Source organism: Coregonus clupeaformis, chromosome 19 (genome assembly GCF_020615455.1).
Source record: "Coregonus clupeaformis isolate EN_2021a chromosome 19, ASM2061545v1, whole genome shotgun sequence".
Taxonomy (NCBI): domain Eukaryota; kingdom Metazoa; phylum Chordata; class Actinopteri; order Salmoniformes; family Salmonidae; genus Coregonus; species Coregonus clupeaformis.
Window position 1 is genome coordinate 880,116 of NC_059210.1, and position 9,229 is coordinate 889,344.

Here is a 9,229-nt window from a genome sequence, read left to right on the forward strand (position 1 = left end):
GTAGCATCATAGTAGCTCAAAATTGATCAGAAATTACTACTCTGGTTTGCTCTTTGCAATTTAGTTTTTTGTTCTTCCTCCTCCTTATACCCCTGTATTACCTGTATTACAGTTTTTTCTGATTGGTTAAGCACATTTTTTGTAACTATTGGCTATTTTTGCAAAACACTGATAATACACACAAATAAGAAAACCTTTCACCCAATTATCAAAACATTGTAGTTCTCTTGCAAAAGCGAACACAGCTAGATTAACTCTTCACATCTTCTTAAAAATGGGGTTTTCGTATCAAATAGTAAACACAAGCCATCATCTACTAAGCACACAATGTGCCAACTACACACTGATGGTATGAATACAAAACACATCTGGCTTTTGCTTTCTCTGTGTACAGATGTCAATTTGAGGTCATACTTTTGTCATAGTGTCATGTAAACATACAAGGATCCAAACTTCAAGTATTGGTGTTTATTCACACTCATCAAAACCAAGACAAAGTCAGAGCACAAAATAGTAATTTCACAAAAAAAAGAAAAACAATCAGCCTACATCATGTCGTCTTTCTGGGTCCGGCCACAAAATTTCGTCCACATCGCATGCGATATCCTCCAGTCCAAGGCACCGGGGAAAATATCTCCTTGAATGCCGTATCCAGGCCTGACATGATGCCTGGTCAATATCTCCACATGCCTCCTCCATTGCTTGTAAAAGGGCTACCTGTTGATGAGGATGACGGTCGTACACTTTCCAGCGCCAGGCAGAGAAGAACTCCTCGATGGGATTTAAGAATGGAGAGTATGGAGGGAGGTTGAGTGCCATGAAGAATGGGTGGTCTGTAAACCAGTTGCGGACCAAAGCAGCCCTATGGAAACTGACATTGTCCCATATGATGACATATCGGGTATGCTCTGGTCTCTGAACAGTGAGCATGTCATGTAAGGTGTCCAGGAATGCAATAATGTGTGCAGTGTTGTATGGGCCTAAGGTTGCATGATGGTGAACAACACCATTTTGGCATATAGCTGCACACATGGTTATGTTACCACCACGTTGTCCTGGGACATTGATGATGGCACGGTGTCCAATAATGTTCCTGCCACGTCTCCTGGTTTTACTGAGGTTAAAACCGGCCTCATCTACAAAAAGTAGCTCATGTCCCATGGCATCTGCTTCTAGTTCCATCACTCTCTGGACAAGACAAAACAAATGCAACACATCAGGCCCATGCACAGCACTACAGTATGCACTTCCAAATTCAGAACCAATGACACTATAGCTTACCTGCACATAGTCATATCGCAGTTGCTTTACACGTTCTGTGTTTCTCTCGAAAGGAACTCTGTAAATTTGCTTCATTCTTATTCTGTGGCGCACAAGTACACGACTTAGTGCAGAAATACTTACACTGTGTATATTTTGAAAGATGGTGTCATTATCAATTATGCGCTGCTGTATTTCGCGCAGTCTTATTGCATTATTGGCAATCACCATGTTCACTATATGGGTCTCTTGCTCTGGAGTGAACATTCTTTCTCTGCCCCCAACATCTGGACGTCTAGCAATTCTGTAAAGTAACAATTTCAGTATTTTTGCATGTATGGTACTGTTGTGTTTCTCATTAGAGTATGGCAGTGCTACAAAGTAGTTACCGATTCTCATTTCGAAATGTCCTAATGATGCTTGCCACAGTGTAGCGGCTCAAATTAGGCTGAACCCGTTGGCCAGCTTCCCTCAGGGTCATCCCATGGTTGATGACATGGTCCACTATTGTAGCTCTGATGTCATCAATTAATTAATTTAATAGTTTTAGAAATTGTGCTACAAGAATCACGATTAGCGCTTAAGCATTCAGAAAAAACTGTAATGGCACCTGTTTGAACTTGGTATCAGTATAAAAGACACCTGTCCACAACCTCAAACAGTCACACTCCAAACTCCACTATGGCCAAGACCAAAGAGCTGTCAAAGGACACCAGAAACAAAATTGTAGACCTGCACCAGGCTGGGAAGACTGAATCTGCAATAGGTAAGCAGCTTGGTTTGAAGAAATCAACTGTGGGAGCAAATATTAGGAAATGGAAGACAAACAATCTCCCTCGATCTGGGGCTCCACGCAAGATCTCACCCCGTGGGGTCAAAATGATCACATGAACGGTGAGCAAAAATCCCAGAACCACACGGGGGGACCTAGTGAATGACCTGCAGAGAGCTGGGACCAAAGTAACAAAGCCTACCATCAGTAACACACTACGCCGCCGGGGACTCAAATCCTGCAGTGCCAGACGTGTCCCCCTGCTTAAGCCAGTACATGTCCAGGCCCGTCTGAAGTTTGCTAGAGTGCATTTGGATGATCCAGAAGAGGATTGGGAGAATGTCATATGGTCAGATGAAACCAAAATATAACTTTTTGGTAAAAACTCAACTTGTCGTGTTTGGAGGACAAAGAATGCTGAGTTGCATCCAAAGAACACCATACCTACTGTGAAGCATGGGGGTGGAAACATCATGCTTTGGGGCTGTTTTTCTGCAAAGGGACCAGGACGACTGATCCGTGTAAAGGAAAGAATGAATGGGGCCATGTATCGTGAGATTTTGAGTGAAAACCTCCTTCCATCAGCAAGGGCATTGAAGATGAAACGTGGCTGGGTCTTTCAGCATGACAATGATCCCAAACACACCGCCCGGGCAACAAAGGAGTGGCTTCGTAAGAAGCATTTCAAGGTCCTGGAGTGGCCTAGCCAGTCTCCAGATCTCAACCCCATAGAAAATCTTTGGAGGGAGTTGAAAGTCCGTGTTGCCCAGCGACAGCCCCAAAACATCACTGCTCTAGAGGAGATCTGCATGGAGGAATGGGCCAAAATACCAGCAACAGTGTGTGAAAACCTTGTGAAGACTTACAGAAAACGTTTGACCTGTGTCATTGCCAACAGAGGGTATACAACAAAGTATTGAGTAACTTTTGTTATTGACCAAATACTTATTTTCCACCATAATTTGCAAATAAATTCAATAAAAATCCTACAATGTGATTTTCTGGATTTTTTTTCTTCTCATTTTCTCTGTCATAGTTGACCTATGATGAAAATTACAGGCCTCTCATCTTTTTAAGTGGGAGAACTTGCACAGTTGGTGGCTGACTAAATACTTTTTTCCCCCACTGTGTGTATATATATATATATATATATATATATATATATATACACACACACACACAGTATCTCACAAAAGTGAGTACACCCCTCACATTTTTGTAAATATTTGAGTATATCTTTTCATGCGACATCACTGAAGAAATGACACTTTGCTACAATGTAAAGTATTGAGTGTACAGCTTGTATAACAGTGTAAATTTGCTGTCCCCTCAAAATAACACAACACACAGCCATTAATGTCTAAATCGCTGGCAACAAAAGTGAGTACACCCCTAAGTGAAAATGTCCAAATTGGGCCCAAAGTGTCAATATTTTGTGTGGCCACCATCATTTTCCAGCACTGCCTTAACCCTCTTGGGCATGGAGTTCACCAGAGCTTCACAGGTTGCCACTGGAGTCCTCTTCCACTCCGCCATGACGACATCACGGAGCTGGTGGATGTTAGAGACCTTAAGCATTGCAGTAATGGTTCCCTCAATGAACTGTAGCTCCCCAGTGCCGACAGCACTCATGCAGCCCCAGACCATGACACTCCCACCACCATGTTTGACTGTAGGCAAGACACTTGTCTTTGTACTCCTCACCTGGTTGCCGCCACACACGCTTGACACTATCTGAACCAAATAAGTTTATCTTGGTCTCATCAGACCACAGGACATGGTTCCAGTAATCCATGTCCTTAGTCTGCTTGTCTTCAGCAAACTGTTTGCGGTCTTTCTTGTGCATCATCTTTAGAAGAGGCTTCCTTCTGGGACGACAGCCATGCAGACCAATTTGGTGCAGTGTATGGTCTGAGCACTGACAGGCTGACCCCCGACCCCTTCAACCGCTGCAGCAATGCTGGCAGCACTCATACGTCTATTTCCCAAAGACAACCTCTGGATATGACGCTGAGCACGTTCACTCAACTTCTTTGGTCGACCATGGTGAGGCCTGTTCTGAGTGGAACCTGTCCTGTTAAACCGCTGTATGGTCTTGGCCACCGTGCTGCAGCTCAGTTTCAGGGTCTTGGCAATCTTCTTATAGCCCAGGCCATCTTTATGTAGAGCAACAATTCTTTTTTTCAGATCCTCAGAGTTCTTTGCCATGAGGTGCCATGTTGAACTTCCAGTGACCAGTATGAGGGAGTGTGAGAGCGATGACACCAAATTTTAACACACCTGCTCCCCATTCACACCTGAGACCTTGTAACACTAACGAGTGAACATTTTCACTTAGGGGTGTACTCACTTTTGTTGCCAGCGGTTTAGACATTAATGGCTGTGTGTTGAGTTATTTTGAGGGGACAGCAAATGTACACTGTTATTCAAGCTGTACATTCACTACTCTACAATGTAGCAAAGTGTCATTTCTTCAGTGTTGTCACATGAAAAGATATACTCCAAACTGCTACAGACCTATATCCATCCTGCCCTGCCTTTCGAAAGTATTCGAAAGCCAAGTTAACAAACAGATCATCGACCATTTCGAATACCACCGTACCTTCTCCGCTATGCAATCCGGTTTCCGAGCTGGTCACGGGTGCACTTCAGCCACGCTCAAGGTCCTAAACGATATTATAACCGCGATTGATAATAGACAGTACTGTGCAGCCGTCTTCATCGACCTGGCCAAGGCTTTCGACTCTGTCAACCACCGCATTCTTATTGGCAGACTAAATAGCCTTGGTTTCTCAAATGACTGCCTCGCCTGGTTCACCAACTACTTCTCAGATAGAGTTCAGTGTGTCAAATCGGAGGGCTTGTTGTCTGGACCTATGGCAGTCTCTATGGGGGTGCCACAGGCTTCAATTCTTGGGCCGACACTTTTCTCCGTGTATATCAATGATGTCGCTCTTGCTGCTGGTGACTCTCAGATCCACCTCTACGCAGACGACACCATTTTGTATACATCTGGCCCTTCATTGGACACTGTGTTAACAAACCTCCAAACGAGCTTCAATGCCATACAACAATCCTTCAGTAGCCTTCAACTGCTCTTAAACACTAGTAAAACTAAATGCATGCTTTTCAATCGAACGCTGCTAGCACCCGCCCACCCGACTAGAATCACCACTCTCGACGGGTCTGACCTAGAGTATGTGGACAACTACAAATATCTAGGTGTCTGGTTAGACTGTAAACTCAACTTCCAGACTCACATAAAGAATCTCCAATCCAAAGTTAAATCTAGAATCGGCTTCCTATTTCGCAACAAAGCCTCCTTCACTCATGCTGCCAAACATGCCCTCGTAAAACTGACTATCCTACCGATCCTTGACTTCGGCGATGTCATTTACAAAATAGCCTCCAACACTCTACTCAGCAAATTGGATGTAGTCTATCACAGTGCCATCCGTTTTGTCTCCAAAGCCCCATACACTACCCACCACTGTGACCTGTACGCTCTTGTTGGCTGGTCCTCACTACATGTTCGTCGTCAAACCCACTGGCTCCAGGCCATCTATAAATCACTGCTAGGCAAATCCCCGCCTTATCTTAGCTCATTGGTCACCATAGCAGCACCCACCCGTAGTCTGCGCTCCAGCAGGTATATCTCACTGGTCATTCCCAAAGCCAACACCTCCTTTGGCCGCCATTCCTTCCAGTTCTCTGCTGCCAATGACTGGAACGAATTGCAAAAATCTCTGAAGCTGGAGACTCTTATCTCCCTTTAAGCATCAGTTGTCAGAGCACCTTACCGATCACTGCACCTGTACACAGCCCATCTGAAATTAGCCCACCCAACTACCTCATCCCTATATTGTTATTTATTTTGCTCTTTTGCACCCCAGTATCTCTATTTGCACATAATCTCTTGCACATCTAGCATTCCAGTGTTAATACTATTGTAATTATTCTGCACTATAGCCTATTTATTGCCTTACCTCCATAACTTGCTACATTTGCACACACTGTATATATATTTTCTGTTGTATTTCTGACTTTATGTTTTTTTTACCCCATATGTAACTCTGTGTTGTTTTTATTGCACTGCTTTGCTTTATCTTGGCCAGGTCGCAGTTGTAAATGAGAACCTGTTCTCAACTGGCCTACCTGGTTAAATAAAGGTGAAATAAAAAAAATAAAAAAAAATCAAATATTTACTAAAATGTGAGGGGTGTACTCACATATATATATGTGTATATGTTTGGGAGGGAACAGCTATGTGTTTGATATTTTCTAAGAAGTGATATGTGTCCCTAAAATAACTGGGGTGCTTAGTGGAGAGGGGGTTGATATAATTAAGATGTTGTAGGACTCACTGTTGCAGTCAGAAACCATTTCTCTTCCGGGGGGAACCTCAACGGGAACTATCCAGGTGTCTGGTTCTTTGTGTATACACCCACTCAATTGGTTGGCACTTAAAATAGCCTTTGGGGGTTGAGTAGTCAAGTTGAAGCCGCAGTAGCGAATTTACTTGGCTTTGACGGCATTCTCGGTCTTCTTGGGGAGTAGCACCGCCCGGATGTTGGGTCCTCGTCGTTACGGAAGGCCAGCTGCAGGTGACAGGGGATGATGTGAGTTTTGGTGTTAGCTTCACACGCTAACGGCGAAGCTAACGGCGGAGCTAACAGCTAATACCGGAGCAAACAGCGAATCAAACGGGCCTGGAGGCCATTTGTGGTCGAGGCGAGAAGGGATACAGCTACGTCCGTGTTTGGTTGTATTTGGAAGGGACTAGTTCGCTTCATGTGGACTCTTCATTTGGACTGGACTGACTGACTCGACATGTAGGCGGGGCTCGGGAGCTTCAGAGCTAAGGGCAGGGCTACAGATTAGGTGTCCCTAAAGAACCGCTTGTCTAACAGTAGTTCCGCATTACATTAATTAATTTGCACTCAAGTTTTATTTATTTTTATACTGTGTATTCTCCGTGTAAATTCATGTACCGTACCGAGACGCCCGTACCATTTCGGTTCAATACAAATACATGTACTGTTCCACCCCTACATCCAACTGTAATCAAAATTGCCACAGCCATAGTTTCAGTAAATGTGATTAGTATATGTTCTCCCTTTCATTTTTTAAAGGATGATATGGATGAGCCAGACCTGTGGGATGCATCAGTGGTCCTCCTTACAACAGTCAGTGATGATGCCACAAGCCCAGTTCACTACCACCCAGTGAGAGTCTCTGTCGTCCTAGAGGGTGATGTGGTTGTCAATCTCCCCAGGCTTGCTGATGCCTTCCTGGTAATGTTCGGCCTGATTTATGCACTACATCTCAGCTATCCCAAGGGACTGACAAACACTTTTGAGTTCACACAGAAAATCTTACTTGGTCTTGATGACTCTAAACTGTCACCCAAGCTGCAGAATCTTAAAAATGAGCTGATGTTGTATGTGTAACTGAAGATCCAAAAAGGAGTGGTGGATTCTGATGGCTCACTCTGTTAGAGCATAGTCCATAATGAGAATATGTCATGTCAGGTCCATGTTGAATACTGTTCAACTGTTTATGTTAAAGTTGCTGCTCTACTCAACGGGTTTTCAGCCAAATGGCACAAAGTACACAGTGTCTTTGTACGTTTTAATGTACATTTAATTGTTGTTAAACTGAAATTCAGGGTTGAATTAAGTGTTTATATATGGAGGATATTTTTATTCATAATTCAAATTGAAAGGCCAAAGGGAAAACGAAGCGAGATCAAATTAAAAATATTATTATTTTACTACACTACTAGGAAAAATCATGCCATAATTAAATTTAAAAAGTCAAATTTAAAATGCAAAGCTTCAACTGTCAGCTGGAAGTCGTTTCAGACCCTCCCACCAGCAGTTGGGCCATGCCTCCTCATTTAAATTGACACCTGTCACTTCTAAATGAAAAGCTTAAATCAAAATGTAAAAGGTGAATCTGAAAATGTCAATGTCAAATGTAAAACGTAAAATTCAAAAGATAAAATGTCGAATTGAAAATTATAAAGGGGAAAGGCTAAAATAAAACAATTATATTTTAGATTTTATTTGAAGTATTTCCATTTTAAGCTTTTACATCATACATTTAATTATGGCATGATTTTTCCTAGTAGCGTAGTAAAAGAATACTATTAATTTGATCTTGCTTCTTTTTCTCTTTGGACTTTCAATTTGAATTATGAATAAATATATCCTCCATATTTATACACTATGGCATTTTGTTTTTAAAAGGTGTACTATATAGCTTTGGGAAGTACATTTTTATCAGAAAGGAAAGCTCTTCATTGATACATTTTCATAAATAAATAAACTGTCCTCAAAGTTTCAGGCTACTTTACTTTAAAGTAGCCACCTTTCTAGTTGGAAACAGTGTTATAGGGACTTTATTTTCTTCTGAGGATGGGATGTTTATTCAGTTATGGAAATGGTTAAATACTTTTTATTGTCTTATTAATATTGTTAATTTTGCTTTTCGAGTTTGAATTAATTTTCTAAAACTATACAGTGCACCCTGAAGTTGCTAGATTTGAACCAGATAGCCAAAGGAAGGCTAAACACTGCCTTTGTACATGTTAATGTACCGTTTTGAAATTTTAGCAGTTTTAGTTGTGAAGAATTTACAAGCAATTTGTTTATACATTGCTGCACTGCAAGTTTACAACCAGATGGCCAAAAGCGTGGCTTTGTAATTGTTTATTTAATTCTCTTTTTAATTCTTAATTATTTGTATTACTATTATTGTTATATTACTATTATTATTAAATAGATTGTTTCATTTTGTGCTAAAAGGCACAGGTGTGGGCAAATAATCTTTCTAAACAAATGTTTGGTCACCACCCAAGACTTGCTGATGCCCTCCTGGTAATGTTGTATTAACAGTTTATAAGCTATTTGTGATATAATGATATTTTCTTAATGTAATTTTAGCTTTTCTGAGTTTGAATATGTTCTACTATTACATAGTTCATCTTAAAGTATAAACAAAATGCCCAGAAGTAGACTTGTTAATTGTTATTTTTTATTAATGTTTTTTTATTTCATATTTTTTTGCTAAAAGACTGGGCAAGAAAAGTTTATACTAAACGTCTGAATAGATGATGTTTTTTTGTTTGACCTTTAAGTCAAGAGTACTTATTATTTTTAAGGCAATCAGTTGCCACAAATATTTTAAGTTTGG